The following is a 23,604-nucleotide window of genomic DNA, read 5'->3' as shown; positions in this document are numbered from 1 at the left end:
GAAACACAATTAAATAAAAACTGGAGGGGCAGAGTAAAGATCATGAATGAACAGAAAGTTGAATTATTTATTAACAAATTAGACACGAGGATAAATTGAAAACTTCTTTCAAAAATAAATAAAGAGAAGCCTAACTTTTTACTTAGTTTGACTTAAACACAAATCTACAATAAACACAAGAAACACTTTGGTACCTGGTTCCACTGAAGGATTAAGCTAAAGCTCTCGATGTGACACACGATCTCTGATTTACAACTGCAGTCTCCTCTCTTAACAACGTACCGACCGGAGAGATTGCTGAAGAAGTTTAATATTTGACCTGCCTATAACTCCTGTGTGGGACAAATTTACATAAAAGAGGTATTAATCCAAAAACTCCATCCTCTTTGTTCTTTGTTTTTATGAAGTGTTTTCTATAGTGTGCATTATCTAAAGGAATACGCCCTGACACTTTTGGACAGAGTTTGGTTGTTAGGCCATGCCCCTAATAAGTTTACTAATCAAGCCTCACATTAAGGCTTTGACCTTTCGATGTAACTAAAGTGGCCTTTTCACCCACAGATTCTCACCTTTGGCCCCTGTCAGGTCTTTAAAATATTCAGGTATTGAATCTTTTTTCAGTTAGCTGGGATTCAATAGGCGATTAGATAATCAATGAATTTTCTTTAAAATAAATGTCAGGCCTCGCTTTTATGATCAGGTCCATGATAGTTTCAAATGTGGGATTTGAGATTTGTATATTTATCACCCGTTATCTATTCACTAACAAGTAGAGAGGTAGACATTCTGTAATGTTTTTGTTTTCCAATTTTGTCAAGAGTTTCTTTTTTTCAGAAAACCATGTAAAACGTTTCCTGCCGAAAAGCTGTTTTTTCTTCGTCTTTATCCATCCATCTGTTTGTCAACGTGTTGAACCTACTTCTTCTCCCTCTGTGTAAAGGCGGTGAGCAGTTGAGTCATTTAAGCAGTCTGCCTTTGTAGTTATGTGTGTGTGTGCACCAGTCCATTGCACACACACACACACACACGCTGCACACACAGTACGTGACAAGACAGCACGGTAAAGGTCAGTGCGATGAGTTCAGGAATGACAGGAAACAATGAACCTTCCTAGGTCCAGTAAATTAACCCATGTCACAGGCTGCTCATTCCTTCTGATCAATACTGAACACTTTGCTTTCAGAAAATGAGGGTCATCCTCCTCGGGCCCCAGTCTCCCAGGGGATGGACAGGAACGCTGATAAAACAATCACCATAAAGAGTTCCAGACTCACAGCTGAAGAGTGAGTGCAGGAGGCTCCTTCAGTGTCAGCGTGTGTGCTAAGAGCCACTTGCTCTCCTCCACCCACCCCCCTACCGCCGCTACCTCTGCTCTGACAGGGGCCCGGTCGATAAAGTGGATTTGAGATATAAATGTTTCCCAGAGCCCTCTCCATCACATGGACACACCTGCATCACAGGACACAGTGACACAAAGGGAGGCTCGATTCCACCATCTCTGTCGCCCCCACAGAGCAGCAGCCTGTTTGGAGAGTTAGTCCCAAAATGTAGCGTGTGAAGTGCTGCTCGTTATCTCTGACTACTTTGGTATTTTTATCTCTCTCAGAATTTTCTAAAGTAATTGAAGAGCTGAAAAAAAAAGTCCTATGAGAGTGATATGCTCCTAGCCCTGAGAGTTAGATAAAATGTCTTGAAAGCTTAAAAAGTATACAAGCATCCCAAGTGAAAGGAGCAGTTTTATCCAACTGCACCTCCATTTTTAGACTTGCTAAAGTGAGTTTTTTTTTTTTTAGTTTGTGATTAAATTAAAACGTCCTGATAGTTTCTTCATAAAATTATGACACGGACAAAAATGATCCACGGAGGACGAGTGCTAATAATACTATTGATCCTTGATTTTCCATTTTAGCAAGCTGGCCGAGAGAGCAACAGTGACAAATGGAAAAAAAAAAAAAAAAAAATTAACTGACTCTTTTCAATATTAGACAAAAAGGAAAAGGAAGTGTGCAATGCGTAAAAGCTCTGAGGGTAAAGACAAGGCAGAGCATCTCTTACACACCCACTTCTGAACATTACATCCAGCAACGTGTCCTTACATAAACAGGAAATCCTGTTTAACTACAGTGAGCACACAACACTGCTCTTTTTAAACATTCCCATTTGTAACTTTGGATTATATAATGTCCATGTTAGCAGGATTTCATACAAATAATGACTTATGATAGTCTAAACACTGTATAGAACAATGCTTGACATACAAAACAGAAGTCGTCCACTGAACAAAGTAAATCCTCTTTGATTTTGATCACAACATTCCTCATACCTCCACTTCATTGCCTCGAGCAGTAGCCATGATAAAAAAAGAAAAAGAGCATTTCTTCATTTTCGGTGGTAGTTTTATGAACATTAAAACCTCAAAGGGACTCTAGCATTCCTATTCTTGTTTCTTTTCTACAATCTATCAACTTTCTACCATTTTTATTTAATTTCTGTCGCTTAAAAGGACAAGGCATGCTTTTATCAGTCGCTTCAGTCTGGTAGCTTTGGTAAAACTATTATATTTTGCTGTGGTGTGCGCATCTACATTGAGAAATCTGCCGAGACCAGACAGACACACACTCTCGGCCAGCGATGCCTCCTGACCTCAGCTTGCGGTCGCTGCTGGCTGCCCAGAGCATATTAAAGGCTTAGATAAAGGGAGCTGGAAACTGGTTGGGGCTGGTCCATCGGCCCGGAGAAAGTGCTTGGAGCAGCAGTTGCAGTGGCGGCTCAGGGAGCCCTTTTTCCATTAGGAGTCATTTCCAGGTCCACCCTCAGCCGGTGACAAAGTGGTCTCTGCGTCTTCATTTTCTGCTGATCCCGTGTGAGCCGAAGGGAGGGAGGGACTGTCATCAGTTACTGCTGCCGCCTCCCCCTAATTGCAGCCAACTGTCGATGCGTGCATTTGGACGTTTTCAGTCCTACATTATTTATTGGGAGAAAAATATTCTATTGATTTTGGATGGCATGGTGAGGTATAAGTGATGTTGCTAAAGAGCTGACAAGACGCTCTATAAACTTTTATAACAGTGTCATAGCAGTGCTATGCTCACATAATTTAACACGTATGAATGCAATGACAAAGCCCGACTGCATTGGTTGGATTCACAAACTTGCATCTTAAAAAATTCTGCCACATTGAGTTTCTCCTTTATACCATTTTAGCCCTTAGCAAAACATTCATTGCCATTTCTTTATTTGTGAGTGCCAGAGTTTTGCTGCTGTTTAAAGTCCTGCTTTTTGGAGAGTAATAGGATGTCAGCAAACCAATGCAGTAGAATTTGAATTATTTGGAAATGATAAATGTTTTTCTGTGCACGAACGTTTCATGAGTCTTTTTTAGTCTTCTTTTGGTTACACAACAGGGCAGTGGAGAGTTAGCGTGCACAGGAGGGAGTATGCTTGACTTTGGCAGAGTTACAGAGAAGTTCACTCCTAATACGCTCCAAGTTAATGCATAAAGAATTATTAGACAACACTTCACCTCTATGTTTTTCATCTTTCTCACATAAGGTGCAAACCTGTTCAGTTTTTTGTGCATTGTTCACCAGGTTGTCATGTTAACTGTACAAACACATTGTAACTGTAATGCACTAAAATGGTCTCACCACCTTATCATGAACCTGGCTGCCATTTTTATGTCTTCTGAACTCCTCAGCTTTGCACCCTAGCCTCTACGTGAGTGTGAGGTTTTTTTTTCTTCTTTCAGTGCCTGCCTGCTATTCCCTATAATTCTCTCCAGTTGGGTCACATTATAGAAATGTGGTCATAATCCTTTTCCAAAGCAGTGACCTCATTACCTGTAAAGACTTCTTGTAGATATGAGCACATTAGAGCTATTTAGTGATGTAGAGGCAATAAGGTAGGACTTTTTTGGCACTAGCTGGGGGCTCTGCAGGAGTCCTAAAAAGTATGCAAGCAGCAGGAATGCTGTTTGCATATCCAGGTCCAAGATTCATAATGAAACACATGCATGTTGCGAGTGACACGTATAATCTGACTCAAATCTTTTCAGACGTTTTAACAAGGCTGACAAGTCACATAAAATCAAAGAAACCTCACTATAAAATTCTACATATAATAGTTAGCACAGCTTTCTTAAAGATAAAAGAGAGAAATCACATTGTTACTGAAAACACAACAGCATGCCAAACTCCCACTTTCTTTGGTTTTACAATAGTTTTCTTATAAAACAAGGCCGGCTTTCACAGGCGAGTGAGGGCAGGAGCTTTGTAAACCACTTTCTCCCTCCTTTCCCCCCCTTTCAACAAAGACCCTGTGCCTAGCATACCTGCAATGTTTGATTCCATGTAATTGAAACAAGGCAAGAGTCGGTCCTTGCCAGCACATGGCCTCACCATTTAAGGTAATGTTTGCACTGCTAAAGCTGCTAATGAATCCAAGTCTTGGGAGCTGGCACAGTGACTCCACTCACCAGGGCCTGAAAGCGCCTCAGGATGCTGTCCCCTTCCCTTCTACACAGCTGTGAAAAGTTTAAAAAGCCCGACCCCTTAACATGAAACGGTGAGGGCGAATACAACTACAATTAAAAAGGGGGGGAAAAATATTACTTTGGCATCCTGAGGTCATTATCCGCAGTTTATTGCCATTTGTACAGTGCTTTTATTTTGCTTTATATGAGCAGGATTGGCCTTTAATTGCAGCGTTTGCTTGTTTTTCCTTGCAGTGTTTTTTAATTATGGAATGCTTGTTTGCGTCAGGGGAAAAAGCCTGTGCACCTTCAATGACCCTATGAGTTCCCCAAACAGAGTGAAGCGTCAAATCTTAAACTCTCTGCTCCTTGGATTCTCCACAAAGCTTGTGACAAGAGATACAGTAGACCATAAAGACCTTGTAGTCCGAGCATGATGACCAACTCAAGGAACTCTTCCTCGCAGTTTCTTTTTCTTTCTGTAAGTGCAGCCCACAGGGATAAACCACGTTGATATAGTAAAGATGTGTGGATATGAAACGATAACAGTTCAGGTTCAAGGGCCGCATCAGAATATTTAAATTTCCTGTGGTTTATTTGTGTGATTTAAGAAGAATATTTGGAATTCTGCACATTTCGTTATTGTGATTACATCCTAGAGGAGCAGTGCCATATTTTAAACACATCTTATTTCTCCCAGCTTTGCAGTGATGAAGTGTAACAAAACACAGACTCGCTTCACACAGGACCAGACCACATTTAATAGAAACAATTACATCTGTCCCAGGAATTAAGAACACATTTGAGACCGCAGCCACAAATACATTTCAGAGGAGATACTACTTTTCAACCCTGCCACCTTTCTTGTGTGGCTTACTCTACTGAGCCTTGTGGGAGAAGGGCTTAATCCACTAACTAGACCAGAGAGCACCCTAACTGTCCTAATCCAGAGGCTCTCTGGGGCTCTCCCAGGTACTGATTGACTGATTGGTGGAGATGGATGCTATCTGGTGTAGTGCAGCTCCATGGGGCATTTAAACAACATTACCTTCGCTGGATAGGCAGAGAGAGAGCATTATGAACTATGAATGATGGTCTCCTGACAAATCAGTACGTGCCATGACAAATGCTCATTTTATGACACTCTCCAGTTGTTTCTGTCAGCGGGGAAGACAAATGTAGCGATAGTGTTTGTGTGTGGTAGGGCTGATGCTTGAGTATTGAGTAAAGTCCTCAGGAGCTGTCCTTCTCTGGTAATTTGGCATGTTTGTTTAAATGTAATATGATTATGTTGCCAGTTTTTGCTGTAGCTTGGATTACCTCTTTTTCAGTGTCTCTTCAGGCAGGAAAAAACGGCTTGAATTGTCAATGTCAGATTTCATCAGAACTGGATAAAAACATGTCGATTGTTTTGTATTTTACACTCTATCAAGGCAGTCTTTTAGGATTTATGTGAATTAATCCGGACATTTTCACTTAAAGTAATGGCTACTCTTAATTTGAATATACACAGACCTTGTTGTTAAAAGTTTTTAGACCTTCATCAGCCTTCAGTTTGTTTAATAAATAACTGCAAATAGCTTTTTCAGCCCTGATTATCCTGAATTTTTCTTTCTAAAACTGTTTTTTTCCTTTGACGGAAAGACGGGAATGTCCTTTTTGAACATTTATTTATATGTATACATAGCTTACCTTTAACTCCTTAAAAAAGTTAAATGATTTTTTTTTCCCTCCAGGTGATCTGACACACAGGTATTCAGAGCTTGAAGCACACATGAGCTGGGTGGGATTATTTCCAAGAAATTCCTCCCTCACAGGTTTCAGTTGCTTGTAAAATATGTCTATAGCCTGTGCTCGGAACTCATTAGACGAGTTTGTACCCACTGGAGTGTGTGAGCCCTCGCAGAGCTCAAATCTTAGGAGCAGCGCTGATGTAATTAGAGATTGGTTCATGCAGCACATTATGGTGGTCTCTCTCTCTCTCTGTCTCTCTCTCTCTCTCTCTCTCTCCTTTGTGGGCTAAGCAGTCAAAAAAACAACTTCATCTGACATTATAATCAAAGTGATTTTACACCTTTTTTAAAACACACAACAGTTGACTTTATTGAAACAACAATTTGGATAATAAAAAGGAACATGTCTAACTGGATCACAACTGAGCAAAGCTATATGGGACCCTAATTAAATGATACCCCTCCCATTTCATGGCTAATTGATAATCATCTCAAAAAATCACACATTCACGTTGCTAATAGATATGTTGCAGTTATTAAAGTCATCAGCAGCAAAGGAAATCCATTCAGAATTGATTGAGGAATATGCTGATTGAGGCATGGTATTATTTGGAGGTTGAGTCCAGTGTGGGAAGGATCATTAAGAGATCCTGCAAATGAATGGGAATTATCCTTATTGTGAAGAGGGGGCTTACATGAGTGAGGGCTTCTCACTGAAACAGACCTTAATTAAGAGCTAGGAGGAGGATTCCTTTTAAACTAAAGTTACCTGAATACTGTCATAACACAAGTTATATTAGATTTATTTTGGAGGTAGAAAGAAAAACTTGGGATTATTATCCATTTCAACAAAGGGACTCTCTTTTTTTAATCTCCAAACTTACAACCTCAAGTGCGATCTGTCCTTCAGATCCCCTTGTATACATTTCTTCTCATGGTTAAAATGCATTTGATTTGATTTGCATGCTACCTTTTTCTATTATCTTGATCAGAATGAAAATCCATGATAATTAGTGCAGTAATATGACTATGTGCATCTGGAATTGATGTTTACTCTTAAACCAGTCAATGCCAGTTAGGTATGAAACCATGCATTCATTCACACTAAATCACATTAATACCTAATCATGCACAATGATGGAGAAATTCAATCGGTGACAAACTCCCTTTAAATATCTGGTTGTTTATCCAATTTTCTTATAAAACCAACTGGATTCAGGTTGGTATAAAAAAAATTCAATAAATGCACAAGAATATAAGCAAAACCTTTAACAAAATATGACGCCCTTGTTTTTGAAAATATATTGGGTTTGCCTTTTCTGTCAGTTGTAATCTTCGCTCTGGCGATTTTAATAGGGCCTCTATTGAAGAGAAGACTCTTAACTTACCGCAGAGTATTTCTTATTTTATCGATTGAATTAAGTCAAGGGCAGTCTGTGTAAAATAAAAACCTTGAAAAAGTCTAAAATAATCTGCTCACCCCCTCTTTTTAAAAATATCTATTAAATCAGAGTGAAGACACAGTCATTGTTCTGTAGCGGCAGAAGCAACAGCACGTCTTTTGTGTCCGTGCCTCGTTCTTGTCTTTTACTATACGAGCTCTTTATCGAGCGCAGGAGAAGAGGGCACAATAGCGTTTCAGACCTGTCTGCTTTGCATTACTGTATCAAGAAGCGCAGATGCGTTTTTAAAATTCACAGGAAGTCCAGACGAGCAAAATGCTTTGGAGGCGGAGAAAAAAAAAAAAAAAAGCGAGGAGAAGGCATACAGTTCAGTCTAATGAGATCTGTTATTCTGGCCCATTTTATACCCACCTAATCACACGCTCAAAGAGATTCAGTGAAACCCCATCCTTCTTTGAAGACACACCCACCACTCATGTGATCTGATTAGTATTTTACATGAGATACCAGCCCAGGTCAATTATGAGAGCTGACCACAATGTTCCAGTCAGTCGATGGGCTGGAGATTCACTGAGGTAGAATCATAATTTAGGGTAGTTAAAGACAGACCCCTGGATCAGTGGCTCCCATAATGCACCTTAAAAAGGTGGCCCAATTAGTGCCTAGCCAGGAGCACTGGCTTTGCGTACGCCAGCAAAATGATTAGTAACCAAATCCTATATAACACTTTCTTAATCTTCAGTAGCTCTTCAGGTCTTTGTTTTTAAATGAAGATGACTTCAGGTTTCAGATGTTATTCCATCTACCTTCTTTTACTGTCATACATTTGTTGTTACACTAAAAGATCCAACTGCAAATTTTGTAAGATCACACACTTTTGAACCTTTTCTACAATTTAAAACTCTCATTAAAATGATAAATAAATAAATATGAGCAACATCCACTGTCAGACTGGTAGATGGAACAAAATAGTATAAGAAAAGCATTGCATATGATCAAGTTTGGCTGTGTTATCTTAGAGGAGGAGAGTCGGAGATGGTGGGTCCAGAAGAGGGTGCCATAGATCAGACTCCACTCACTCTCTATCTTTTCTGTTGCCTTCTTGTCTAGCGGCTATGGTGCTGTCTGGTAACACACGCACACACAATCACACACAGATCTGATCAAGCAGGGGAGCACGCTCCTTCTGCAGAGTTCATAACTGTCAGCTCCTAATTCAGTACAGTGGAGCGGTGTTAATTATCATCCTGCACGGCTGGTGAAAGGAAGCAGGGGGCCACAGAAGGAAGAGATTTCTTGAAAATAAGAAAAAAAATGTATCTTAGCTGTGAGGGAAGTAATTATGCCTTTATCCTCAACACTGTTTTTTTTTTTTTTCTTTTCTCATTCTCTCTTCTCTGTCTCACTCTCGGTCTCTCTCTTTCTCCTCCAAACCAGTGTGTGTACTCTCCCGCAGGACCTAGGTGAGGAGTTATTTCTGCATCTGGCTTGAGGTTCCACCGAGCTTTTACATAATCAAATCAATATTGCTATGATTCACCCTCTGGCAACGACTGCCTCGTGCAAGTTTCACTGGTGATGTTTGGCAGCTTACGAGATAAAAAAAGACAGAGAGTGAGAGGAAAAAAAAACCCTTAGTTAAAAATCTGTGGGCTATTGATTTCTTGCCTTGTTGGTCCTCTCTCTACCACCCGGCTTCACATCGTCCTATTTTTTCTCCCTCTCGCCTTTGTTGTGTCCTCCGTGCTCCAGGTGTGATTTTTCAGTCAGGTAAATAAAAAAAAGTGGTCCGACAGTGAGGTGGAGTTTCCGGGATGACAGGGTAGGGCCTGAGGTGTGGCAAGGCTTTTTCTGCGAGGATGCGTGGCCAACCAAATGGGCGATCCATGTTGATAAGTTGACAGGTTATGGACAGGAGCCGCACACCAAACAGAATCCTTTATGAAAGCAAATATGACAGCCAAATGTAAAAAAAAAAAGAAAAAAAAAGGGGGTCAAAAACACTCGCAAACATCCTTAACAGAGAGACAAAGCTCTTGAAAGTAAAACACTGAAAGCCAGATCTTGGCATTACTGTTTCACTTGTTATTCAGTATGTAAGACATCATTACACAGCATTGGAAAGACATGATGAAACACATGAGAAGCAGATGAACTTAACAAACAGACATCTTCAGAAACAGAAACATTCTAAAATAAAGTTCAAATCCACTGTTAAAACAATACACAAAAAGAATGATTAAGTTTGCATGGACTCAAATTCTCTCAAAAGTGTGTTTTGGTTTAATGCAGTACATTGAGCACATTCATACATCCTTCAAGATGATCCTGTTTTTTTTCTTTTACTCTCTTATATCTTCATAAAACGTGCCCTAATATGACTTACTAAAAGGTTGATTGAGATCTTGAAGCTCCTCCAGCCACTTCATGTTAATACACTCGTGCTATCTGGACGAGTGCAGTGCAGGCCTGTGAGTTTCTGCAGCAGAGCATAAATCCTTCCTTTTTGTCACTTTGATCAGCTTGCTTTCCTTTTCCTCAGTGTCCATGAGGAATGTGAGCGGGTGGGGGACAGCGGGTGCATGGGGTGAGGTGACAGGAGACGAAAGGAGGGTGGGATGATTGTGTGTGTGTGTGTGGGGAGGGGGGTGTCTATAGCACATATCACATCGCATTGATTCGGTCCATTTGGTGGACTGAACATGAACCCAATAATCAGATCTTGCTTAAGCACGCGCTTCCTCAGTAATTGACTCTTGCATATTGATTAAGATGTTGATGTGTCCCAGTCCTTCTCCAGTGCTAATGCAACTGAGAATGAGCCTGACCCCCCCCCCCCCCCCCCATTTGCCACACAGACATATGACACACACACACACACACACACACACACACACACACACACACACACACACACAGATCCGTGCGCACATGCATGAAAAGGCACAACACACATGCACACACAGCGACACACAAACAGAAGCACATACGCAGCCGGAACAAGGCTGTCATTGGGCTCAGTCTAATAGATAAAGCTGTCATGCCGATGCTGCAGTGTCTCACAGGGCCAGCAGACCAAATTAGCCGGTCAATAACTTATGTTAGAATAAGCAAAGAGATAAAAAAAAAACACAAGACAGAAAAGTGAACAAAGCTTTTGGAAATGCAAGCGACATACAAAACAGTGGTGGATTTGATTCTTTCTTTAAAGAGATCTGTCACACAAGTCCGTGTCAATTTTCCTCTCATTCCCTCTGTTCATCGATGAGCTTGTTAAGGACATGTTACACCAGAAAAAAGTGCTCACACCTTCCCCGTAATAATTTGATAGTGAAAAGGCAAGCTTGATACACTCACCATCTTGCATTTTCATAATGCACATTTGATGACTACACATGAACAACTTTATGAAAGAACAAACAACAACAAAAACAGAAAAAATGGCATAAAATCCGGAGCCTTTTTTTTATTATCAGACGGTTTAAGGCAAATAAGAAATGAAACAAACAGAGGCCATTTAGAAATAAACCAGTAGAAGATTCATTCTAATGAGTGTTTTAAAGTGTCCCATGTTTTAGCTGTATACATCATAAAAAGTTGTTGTTTTTAACAATGATGGAACGTGCAACATAAAAAGCTGTACTTTATTCAACACCTACAAGAAAAACGGCTTAAATGTGGCAGCTCTGATTGAGCTTTTACGTTGATACAGCATGTTATGTTTGTGTTTATGATGCTTTGACACTGAACATAATTAATGGCAGACTTGCCCAAAACACTTACCTTTTTATATGTAGCTTTCTCATAACAAGTTTTTTCATCATATTAAAATTAAAGTCACAGCAACATCCTCTTTTTACCCATCTGAAAGTCAACCTCTGATTGTCTCACTGTCTACAAAAATAACACATGCAATCTTAAGAATTTCTGAAACCTCTAAAACACCTAAAGAAATCTGCTAAGTGGCTTTAATATTTGTTTTAATCTGTGACCTGTAAGTTGTAGTGCTGTTATTAGCATGATGGTCTTTTTTGGCAAAGAGTAAACTCTATTTGGGGAAGCATCATAGAGGGCAAATATGAAATAATTATCGTTTTTTCTCCCTTTCTTTCTCCGACTCAATCAATATGAAAAGATTATATCACCATAGTACAGAGGACACATTTCTCAAACAGGGAATACATATTTTATCACTATACACACGTTAAGGACAACAGTCTGTGAGTTTACATGATGTGAAAGAAAAAAAAAAATGGGCTCACCCTTAGGCGTAATAAGTACCAAGATTAACGGTCTGAAATTGAGCATATCACTAGCTACTGTAGCAGAGTTGGACATGAGTTCGGCAACTAAACGTTTCTTCCCCGGTGCTCCTGGGACAAGAGCAGTAGTCTAATTTAATTGGCTAATCGAGCTATAACCGTAGCTGGACTTAAATGCATGTAAAAGTGTCTTGCCCATTCCATGTCTGAGGTTGATCTGTTTTTGTTAATCTGTTTTCAGTTTTTCTTCTGACATTCAGATTCAGTGTCTGTATATTCTTTGTGATAGTTAAGGGAAAACTTTTCATTTATGGTAAAAATAATAATATAATGAATCTACCTGGGATACATATTCCATTAAGTAGAACACTTTCACTTCACATGATGCAGTTTTCAACAATTTCTGAAGAGTTTGTCTGATATTCTGTTACTTTTCTACTGTTGATGTAATGCCAATAAAGAACTTACAAGACGGCAAGTTGCGCATCATGTAACGATAATTTAAATTGACTGAGATACAACCATTAACCACACACTGTCATGTACAGTTTGACTCTTTGCACGTAGAGCTTTTTCTTCTTGGAGCTAGCAGAATATTTTACCCCTCACTCTGACATAGTTTATACAAGTTTCAGCGTTTATGCCTCTTAGGTTTAACATATTTCCCATATGGCCATTTTGATGAGCTCCTGAATGACAGTAGTATCTGTTTTTAGATTGTGTTGTTGGACAGCGTAGATGATTCTTGATTTCCATCACCCTTGAAAAGCAAACACACACACACACACACACACACATACACACACAGAGTTTACCAGTGTAGCTACTCAGACTTAACTATTCAACAATGCAGGGTTACAGTGGCAAAGCATACAAGCACTCTTGTTTGATATTAACCCTTATCTTGTTGGGACTGCAAGTCCCATGACAAGAAAAAATGTTGCCAAGGATGTGGTAGAAAAGATTGTTGTGTGTTTGAAAGGCAGAATGCAAGTGTGTATTTCAGTGTGTGTGTGTGGCCTTCAGGCCTCTCCTAGCCTGCTCCTGCCCCAATGGGAGGGCTGCCTGTAGCGAGGTGAACCATCACTCTGAACCACCCACCCCCTCCCTCCTCTCTCCCTTACTCCTCCATGTCTCCCAGGAGTGGACCGACACCTCTCCGCTGGCCAGAGGGAAGACCAGCTCCTCTCCTGGGCCTCCTTCTATGTCTCCAATCAGCCTGCGCTGCCATGGCCCTAGGGCTGCTGCAATGTGATAATCTCTGCCTTTTGCGTTATGCATTGCCCTGATGAATTCATCTTGTGACCACCTGGCACTCGCTGTTAGGAATTCAAGTGTTGTTTTTGCAGCAGAGGCTGGGGCGAACGCTGTGAGGGACTGTTTTCCGACTGTCAGTGAGACCCTCTTCTACTCCCTTCCCCTTCTCTTGATCTCTCCTCCTCCAACATCAGCAGAATGTTTTAACCTCTTAGAAGACCCTGGCGTATCTGCTGTTGTGGTGGCAGGAGTGGGATTCTTCACCTCAGCAGGACCTGTGTGGGAAAAAGCCCTGCTTGGTATTTAAAAACGGAAGGGCTTTTTGCTGTAAGACAAATTGAAACGCAGGAGGCTAGAGAGGAATGTGGCTGTCAGAGTCAACAGCTGCTAGTTTTTTCGTTATGAATAATCACTGAGGTTGACCCATGGAAGCTGAGGATTGTGTAACACATATTTCACAAAATTAAAGGTCAATGCAAACATGTGGCCAAGCTTGTGCCCCATAACTTCTGACTTCCTTCAAAGCTGCTTTTGTGACCTCAATTAAATTATGGAAATAGAAACTTGAGGCAGACAGAATCACTGTTGTGTTTCAGTGTCAGGCTTTATAATACAGGTTCAATCGAAATAATGAAATAATAGATGCATTTTTCATAAACCTTCAGAAAAAATGTGCGCCCTGATGCCGAAGAGTCCAAATTTGAATATGGTCTCACATGTACACTATGTAGTCACACTGCACTTGAAATAGCTTGTGGCTCAAAACATTAGAATTTCATATTTTGTTCTGTGTGCATGCGTGAGAGAGAGAGAGAGAGAAAAAAAGAGTGTGTACAGGCAAAAGAGTAATAGAGTGTCCATGTCCTTGGCATCACACCAAATCTATAATTTACATTTTTACATAATTGGACTTTGCCGTTGCTGCTTATTGATTGTGCATCCTCGTCTTCTCATTTTCAAGTGACAGCGCAGCATGGGTAAATATTTTAATAAGGCATTTGGAAAAGAAATACCAGAGACTTTGCCAAAACATGTCCCATGAAACGCAATGAGAGACCACCGAGTGATAGCATACACACTGCAGAACCAAAGCATGTGTCCGTTTTCTTGATTTCACACTCATTTAATCGTACTTCATACGAGCCATGCCAGGACACTAAACAGAGACGGGGTTCTCACCACATGGTCCCTGAACAGGACATTTTCTCAAACTCTCAGAAAAGCAATTTTCCACAAAATGAAAATAATCAACTTAAAGTTTGCTTTGTTTATTTTGCCTCATTATGTTGTGCTGTAAGAGGATACGACAAATTGTGCTATATGCCAGGCATGTCTGCCAGGAAAATCTGATAAGAGAAATATTTACCCCCAGAGTTCTGCCGGTAAACCATCAATGATGGATGAGCAAAGGATAGAATGCTACATTAATTGGCCAGACACAGCAAATTTAGACCCAGAAACTTAAAAGAAGTGTCCTATTGTTAAAATTCCCACATACATTTTGAGTTGTACACAGTTTTGTAGTTTCATTTTCAAGATATTGTCACGCTAGAAATACATATTGTTAAATAAAAATAATATAAAAAAAGGGTAAGAACATGAGCTGTAAAATACAGCTTAAGACCACTGCAGCTCAAGCAGTTTTCATTTCATTTGACATGATGTCAAAAAAAAGTAGCATGAGACAGATTTTTAAATAGTGTTGAAGTCCCTAGTTCTGTAGTCTCAGCACTAAGTCATCTTAGAGTAAGACAAGTATGATACATCTTGGGGCCAAAGGTCCAGGATGAAATATTAATCAGAGCAGTAGCTTGCCAGGATGCTGTCACTCTCGTATCATCCACAGGACTTTGGACTTGTTAGCCAGGTAGCTACAGGCTAGGCCCCATGGCTAAAGAAAACTGTACAGGGAGTTGCTGAGTGGGCAGGTGTCTTTGTGTGAAACCTCTCACTTGTTTTCCTGGACTAACTGTTTGTATTGCTCTCCCTCTGATCATGAAGGGTAACCTTAATCGTGGTGGGTGAAGCCAATCCTTGTGAGCTGTCATTAAAACAGCCCCCACGGGCATGGTAGTGCGGTTGTAATTTTGCACTCAGGGCTATTGAAGTCGCCATCTGAAGAATTACTCCTTTATTCCCCTCTTCTCAACAAGCTGGCTTCCAGTCTCTCCCATCTTAATCCTCAGAGCAGTGTTTGATTGAACATGACAGCACTGTAACTAAACTTGAAAGGGGGCTCAAAATACATGCTGCTGTTGTGACTTTCTTGGGAAGTAGCATCAGCTACTTTTTAGGTGGTTTGAGGAAACAAATTTGCTGAAATCCTATTCTGACTTGCGCTTAATGCTTAGCAAGATGCCACATGATAAATTGCATCAAGCAGATCAGAGCGAAAAGTAAGGAGATTGTTTTCTTTCAGGTTTTTGTTGAATTTAGAAGTTCATTTTCACATGATACTGGTGTTTGAGGCGGTGGAGAAAACATAAGTGGGAGCTTCAGACCAAACTGTGATGGACTCAGGGCGATTACTCTTAATTGGGCCTGATTGGTTCCCTTTAAGACTGTCCACTTATTTCCCAGTTCCAAATGACTTAGCTGGAAGTCAGGACTGGAGTGATGTCATTGCTCCTGGCATCTGGTGAACTTTCACTGAGCACAGGTTCGCATGGTTTCACCTTAACCACATAGACTCACTGTGACCACTGTCTTGGTGTTGCCTGGATCCCGATTACAGCTGTATACCTCTAGAAAAGACAGGGTAGACAAAATATATAATATAAATTGCACCAATGTGTCGAATTAAAAACAGTTATGTTAAGGATATCTTTATATCTTTATATGCCTTAAATGTTGCAGATTATGGATCTTAAATTTTATGAAATTGATACTTCTCAAATCACTGAAGAACGTGAACGTGTGTGCGTATTAAATCCGAAAAGAACAATCCCTGTATGCTTTATACTTTTAGTAATCGCCCACTAGATTTTGTGTTCTCTCATTTTGGGTCTTCCCCCCGCTCCTCGATGCTGCTACAGACTAATAAGCTTGTCCTGTAATCACGTTAGCCGCCCTGTCGGCCCCAGCCAGGGGACCTAATTGGGACAGAGCCTTGGACAAAGTGAAAATTAATAACTTTTGTCAAGCTCCTGGCGCATTGTCTTGTGAAGCAGCGCAGGTCAATTAGAAAGCGTGATACGATAAAGTCCAAGCAGCAGAGGAGAGCTGACTCAATTAGGACAGGGACTGGACTGGTGAGCGGGGAGTCTGAGAGGGAGATGGAGAGAGATTTCATCCCTAAACTGCAGGTTAATGTGCTGCAGAAAAGGGCTGTTAGTTGCATTTAAATGTCTTTTGTAAGTTAAGGCGATGTTGCATCATACAGAATCACTGGAGACATTTACTACCTGGAAACATTTTTCCGTTTTCACACTAAAAAAGATGGAATGGTTTGAACTAGCTTCCTTTTTGTGTGTGTGCATGTGTTAAGGGATGTGTGTGTGTGTGTGTGTTTGTGGAAAGCTTGTGGAGCTGTCACTTAGATAGACTGTTCCCATGCAAGCAGTACAAGCCCCTGAAGCATGTATCAGTGATGCGCATCAAAGGAATTGTGTGAAAGCCTTTATAGTTATAATAGATGGGCAGACGCCAAACTGGAAAATTCTTGATGTTTTCCCTTCCCTCTTTTTTATTTCTCCCTCCTGAAAATGATGTGTGGGACCAGGTTCAGGAAGAATGTCAGCAAATCAGTGGACAGGCTTACCAGCATAACCGGCTTCCTTTTTGTTTTACACCACCATCATTAACAGTTTGTCGTTAAACTTTACTACAGCCCACGATAGAAGGACGGAAAATCTTCAAACTTGATCTGAGCAATGCAAGCTGTCCCTCATGACCGCCTTCCTCCCCCCACATGTGATAATGATTCGGAGTATCTCAGGACTGCCACAACACATGTAATTTAATTATCAGCTTTACTTTGTGTCAATAGTGTCTTCAAAACACAACCGGCTCAGCAGCCGCCAAGAAGTGCAGAGGTGCAGATAGTTTTCTCTGGGGAGGAAGAACACACTTATCTTTGATTCAACATTTTGTCCCTGTGTTTCCCCCCCCCTCCATTTCCTCTACCTGCCTCCCTTGTTGATCCTCTTTGTATAGATACTGATCTTAACCTGTCACACTCTTGTTATTCATATGATACAATCTGGAGCTGCATTGTCACTTCTTGTTGTGTTTCAGTTATTTTAAAAGAAAGCCAAAGCCATATTCCTAAAAGCATGTACTTTTGGGCCATGTTTGGCAGACTACTGGTGTAGTTGGCTCAGTTATGGACTGGCTGACAATATCTAAGACTACCTCAAAAACTAGAGAGAAGCTCTCAGGAGAATCAATGTTGGCACTGAAGTACATACCTGAAAGATTAGACTCAAAATCTGACGGAAAGCTTAGAACCATATTCAAAGCATTACATGGCTGTGGTTAATTAAGACATGCAGTAGCAGTCAAATTGATGTTTGGACAAAACATGTGAACCCCTTCTTATTCAAACAACTGGTCACATGAAGTAACTTGTCCAGGTCCCCCATGATTAAACTGCACAGGGTAAATATATCAACGTATATGTTTGGCAATAATTGACAAAGTGGCAAGACGGTTCTTAGTCGGTTCTTAGACGGTTGTTACTTAATTCTAAGACACTTGCAATTCGCTTTTTGAGGGGCTTTGGGTATCAATAAACCAACAAACAACTTAACCGACTCAGTGTTTCCCACAGAATGACGCTATACCTGAGCGGAGGTAACAAGAGTATGAGATGGTACAGTTTTAAAAGATGTAATTTACGGGAGGGACATACGGTCAGCGGTCTTAACACTCTCTCTCTTGTGTGCAGTTTTTTTAATGGATAAACCAAAGAAAAGTTGGGAAATATAGCCAAAATGTAGACAATATCTATCCACTATCAAAATATTCAATTAGTGTGGGCCCTGAAAAAGATGTAGAGTGTGTAGAGCAACGCCCACAATAATATTGAGTTATGAACCTTACTGTGCATTTGGGGAAGGAAACAATATTGAGCTGAGATTAACTTAACTCGTCTGCGCAGGATTTAAAAGAACGTTATTTTTTTTTACTTTATTGTTGTCTATTTTAATTGTGAATCAAATAAGGTGCAAATGAAAAACTACCTGAAAGTTGTTGTTCAGTAGTCCCAATGCTTGAGGGAATGCTGCTACTCCTAATCCAGCACCATGAAACTGATCAAATAGCCAGTACATGGTCACATAATGTGATACTCTACGCATCACGCTGTAACATGAGGCAGATGTCTCAACCTGTACTTTCCAAGTATCCCAATTGTTAGCAATTCAATCTTATTATACATCTATGTGTAACCTAGTAAGCAGTCCCTCCTGCCACCACATTATTGTTCTCTCCCATCACTGTTCCTACTGTGGAAGTTTCAACTCCCTTCCATACAGGTAATGCAGACAAATGGGGCTTTAATGCTATTCACAGTCCCATTCTACATTCCCTCGCTTTGTCATCAGTTTGCCTCCCCTTTAAACGCAATTCTCAACCTTAAGCAGCACTTTATTGTGGCGTGTTATTTTGTCCAATTGGATTAAATGGACAGTAACTAGGAATCCATTTGAACCTGATCCTTGCTCAGGCTTCCTCAGCCTACTCCATTAACTGTCGTACTTGTCCAGAACCCGCCAGTGCTATGGCCAATTGTGTAAGTTGATGCATCATCAATAACCATGATGGGAGAATTGCACAGTCTTTAAAAAGTAAAACCTTATATTTTATGTCTTTCCACTGAGGCAGCAGATCAAATCAGCAATAGCGCTGGCCCCGCTTTAATATGTTTAAACAGTGATGAGACGCAACTCTAGACTCTCTTGAATGGGACCACGGCACTCTCATTCTCCGTGTCTCAGCGTAAAGTGGTCTCATCCATGAAGTTATGAGCAGAGACACAGACACCGGTGCTAGTTTACCCACATTAGAGGCCCCTTATCAGAGCTTTTGAGACCCAACCCCTTCTCACATCTCCTTCATGAAATACTTTCAGAGTGCTCTCCCTTGTGGAGGCAGGGAGCTCAGGCAGTGAATCCCTGTGGTGAGTGCTGCTCTCTGGTCTTATTCCATGGATATTTCCCTCGCTGTCTGCTGGGTCTCTCTCTTGATGCTGAAGAGTAAGAGGACACCATTGCCCTGAGCAGCCTCTCAGATTTATTGAAACTTCATGTCCTGTCCCGGTAGCTCATTTGTCAGGAGACCTAATTTACACTGGCCCTTAAGACTAATTGCAAATTTGCGGAAAAATGCTGATGTCGTTGGAACTGAAGAGGGCTTCTTTTTTTGCCCCCTCCCTCGGTGTCCCTTGCCATGCATTCGCTAATGCGTTTCATCTGTAGAGCATAAAATAGAGACTGTTTCTTCTCTGTGTGTGTACGAGGGTGAGCAAGAGAGAGAGAGAGAGAGAGAGAGAGAGAGAGTGCAAAGAGAGACGTAGCTGTTAGGTGTGTGAGAGAGAAACTCCAAGATAAACCCCTAATGGGACTCCTTATAAACAGGAAATTGTGACAAAAACACAAACATTATCTACTGTTTAATTCAATTCTGTGAGACCAATGCCCTCCCGTTTTCCCTATCGAGTTATAAAGGCCAGAAACAAACCACAAGACACCAGGCCACATGGCACTGTCTATTCTTGGCAACCAGAAGACACCACATGACAATTAGCAGTACAATTATCCCAGCCACTGGGTAGCTACACAGTACGTGCAGATGGCAGTTGCTCCTAATAAGAGGATGTGAGGGAAACAGAAGATGTGAATATAAGGTTCAAAGATATGTGTATTAAATTGATTCTACGTTTTTGCATCAGCGAAATTTGTAATTCATTTATGCCCATTGCAGCTGCATTTTAACAGACTGAATTGAGTTTAATCATAAGAGGATAGATTCCTGAGGTTCCTGCAGATGTCTTCCATAAGTGCACATTTCAGAAAGTTTTCAATCTGAGAAGACAAAAAGGTCTGTTGTTGAAGACAGATCATGTTTTCATCCTGACCATTAGATTTAATTTTTTATTTAAACCCCTTCCAAAAGTAATATTTATATCTTTAAGAGGGTGTGAAGTATTCTGGGGTCTAAATGGCCAAGCTGTGGTTCGCCGTGCAGCTGTGAGTGCAGAGCACATGCTGGATGATTTGAGGGATAATATGCAGCCACATGACTCAATCAGGAGATCTCCTCCCTTCATCAAGGTTTCGACACATTCGGCATGCTTTGTGGCCATTTTCACTTGAAAGTATTCAGAAACTGACAGATTCTTGTCATGGAGAACATGTTTCAGGAAATCTCCCCAGCATCCGTGCACATGTCTGAAAGTGGCACCATGTACTAATTATATACATATTGTTTCACCTCTTAAAGTTTCACTTATAATCGCTGCAAACTCTTGAACACTGTTCTGTGGATGTTTCTCAAAGAGAGAACAGAAAGAGAAAAACCTCCTTCCCCCTCTCCTATCCTTTTGATGAAAAACTTTTGGCACATTATTATAGACACAGCACACATGCACAGGGAGAGAAAAAAAAAACAAGGGGAAGTTTGAAGGGTAGAGCAATTATCTGATTACAAAAAAACATTATATGTCAAAAGGAACAACTAAATGTAATTGTCTTAGTGTGTTAGAGTTGCAGAAGGCCAGATGTAGAAAGGTGTGCATGCCTGTCAATGTAATGGCTTACAGCTTGACCACGTAGTGCATAAGGCCTGCACCAGCAGGGCTCACATAACAATAAAACCCAGTGCTAGCGTTTGTTAGTACTAGACACTTCATTTGATTGGTAAAATTCACACTCTAATGGGCTTATAAAGGATTTCTTGGGCAAAGAACAATGAGCTGGAGGGCTAGAGCAGTGCCAGGTCATGGACACCCAGTGATTCACAACATCCCCCCCTTCTGGGCATGCTTAGTTTCCCTCATATCCACCAGTTACCCTTTGCAGCTCTGTTTAAAAGCCAGTCGGGATGTTCCAGAGGTATTTAATAGCAGTGGTGGTGGAGGTAGGTGTGTGTGTGTGTGTGTGTGTGGGGGGGGGTGGGGGGGGGTGTTCTGGACCTCCCACACTCAGGTTCAACCACAGAGCCATGGCTTTTCTTTTGCCCCACCCCATCACAGCCTTTCTCTCTTTCTTTCTCTCTCCCCCGACCATATGTGTATGTGAAGAAAAAAGCGTTTTTAACCAGAGACACCTTTCTCTTGCACCTTGCCCAGTTGCTCCCCTATCTGGTGGAGACAACACAGAGGGATAGAGAGCCGACACATAGGGAACACATTTACCCAGGCAGGGTGCCAGAGCATTGTATTCCCATGGACCTGCTAGGGGAAAGAAATGCAGAGCGCATTTTACACGTAAATATTCACAATTGAATGTGGCACATCCTCTTTTTTTTCTTTGCCTTTTTTTTTTTCCTCCTCTCAGTTTCACGTGTCTCATCCCCTTCGCTCAAATCAGGCTTCCATGTTTTGACGGACCATATTGGCCACGCTGGCCAAGACAGGAGTAAAACAAAAGCAGAGAAAGGGGTTTGGATTCATTTGATTTTGATTTGTCCTGTGTCAGGAATTCAGTCTTAACATTTCATGCCGGCTTTCACTAAAGACAGCCAACTTTACCTCATGTTTCAACTATTTTGTAGAGAACATGTTCACCACTCTCTCTGTGGAACCATGTGTTCTGTATGTAATTGTTTACCTTTAATTGTGAATACGTCCGTCCAACTGTCAGTTGTGACTTAAGGCCTAAGGGCTTGTTTCGTTTGTGTGTGTGCAGGCCTTGTTTTCTCTTGGTACCATTGTGTTAATTTCCATTTCGCCTTTGAGATACTGATCTCTGATCTCATCTGTTTCATCTGTTTCAGATGTAACTAGCTCTAATAGCTGCTCAGTTCCAAACAGGCGCACATGCGACTAAATTGTTTTTCAGTCTGCTTGCCCAATACTCTCCATCAGCACTTTGCGTTTGTGAATGTCTCTGTTATTTGTTTACCCTGTCAGTCTTGTGTATCTGATGTATTGCTGTATTTTACACATGCTTCAAAAGTATCCACCAAGGCAAATACAATTTTAAACTTGACCTTCAGCTAGTACAAATCAGACCACTACTATGTCTGTTTCCGTATTTATGATCGCAATTTAGTGCAGCGTTTATGCGATCTCAATCTCAGTGTGGGTTCCTTTCTCTTCCCCAGTGGTGGTGGTGGCAGTGTGGTGGGATTATGGAGTGGGTGTTTGCTCCCTTTCAACAGTCTCTCTACATGGCCTCCTGCCTCCTTTGTCTTTTTATAGCCTCCTTCTGGGAGACGCTGCACTCTCCCCGAATGCAACACAAGCCAAAACACCTCTCAGTTCCTTCGCCAGAGCCTGTTACCCAGGGAATACTGCTATTCCTCCTCTAGTTTTCTTCACACACCTTCTCTCATCTCTCATCTCCCCCCCCCCCCCCCCCCCCCACCTCCACCTCCAATCCCTTTCTGCTCAGCCCCGGACTGGACACAGATTTGTGTATTTGGAGCATGAGCGCGATGGTGATATGTGAGTCATAGCGTTACACTTGAAACTCAAGCCTGGGGTTTCAAGTATGACGCGTTTAACCTTATGTGGTTCTGAATTATTACAGTCACCTTTCAGTCACATTCATTCCATCAACTTCATTTTTCACTGGAAAGAATGTGGATCAGTCTTTGCACCTTGAAATCATACAGGCAATTTTGATGATTTATTGTCAAAGTATGCTGACCATTCTTTGCTGCATTCCTAAGTCGCTTAAAAAGTAATTGTGTGTCATCAGATTCACATCATTGTGAGTAAAAAAAAACTCTTTAAAATTGCAATGTGATGATATCAAATCTTAAGGTCATTTTGATGCTAAAGAAACATACCAGTTGTAACCAGGCAGACTTGTTGGTTTTCAGTATTTCCTGCAGCACTTTAGTAAGGGCGGCGGTGCTACAATTTAACCCCAATGCAAAATGGATTAAAAAAAAACAAAAAAACTTTGGCTGTCTGGAATGTAGAAAAACAAACAAAAAGTTTTGCTTTTATAAGCGGCCTGTATGCAGTAATATTATGTATGTGTGTAATAAATAGGCCATAACTAGGTAAACAGTGTCTTAGGCCTGCAGGCTATGAGTCTTTAGGGTGTATTCTTTGATTTCAGTATTGGCCTTATAAACCACATAAGCCACTTCTTAGTTTTGGTATTTCATGTGTCTACAGTTTTCTCTTTGAGCTGGCAGCTTTGCACACCCAATCTATTCCCAACCGGCACTGGTCTTCTTCCTGTCTCTGTCTCTGTCCCTCACCACACCCACCCTGCATCCCTGTGTGGCATCACACATACAGGCGTGCCACTGCACTGACATGGTCGTTTGTCTTCTGACCGCCGTGGCATATGGAGAGG

This window comes from Labrus bergylta, chromosome 1 (assembly GCF_963930695.1).
Source record: "Labrus bergylta chromosome 1, fLabBer1.1, whole genome shotgun sequence".
NCBI lineage: Eukaryota > Metazoa > Chordata > Actinopteri > Labriformes > Labridae > Labrus > Labrus bergylta.
The sequence above is the reverse complement of the archived record's forward strand: the minus strand, read 5'-3'. Positions refer to the sequence as shown.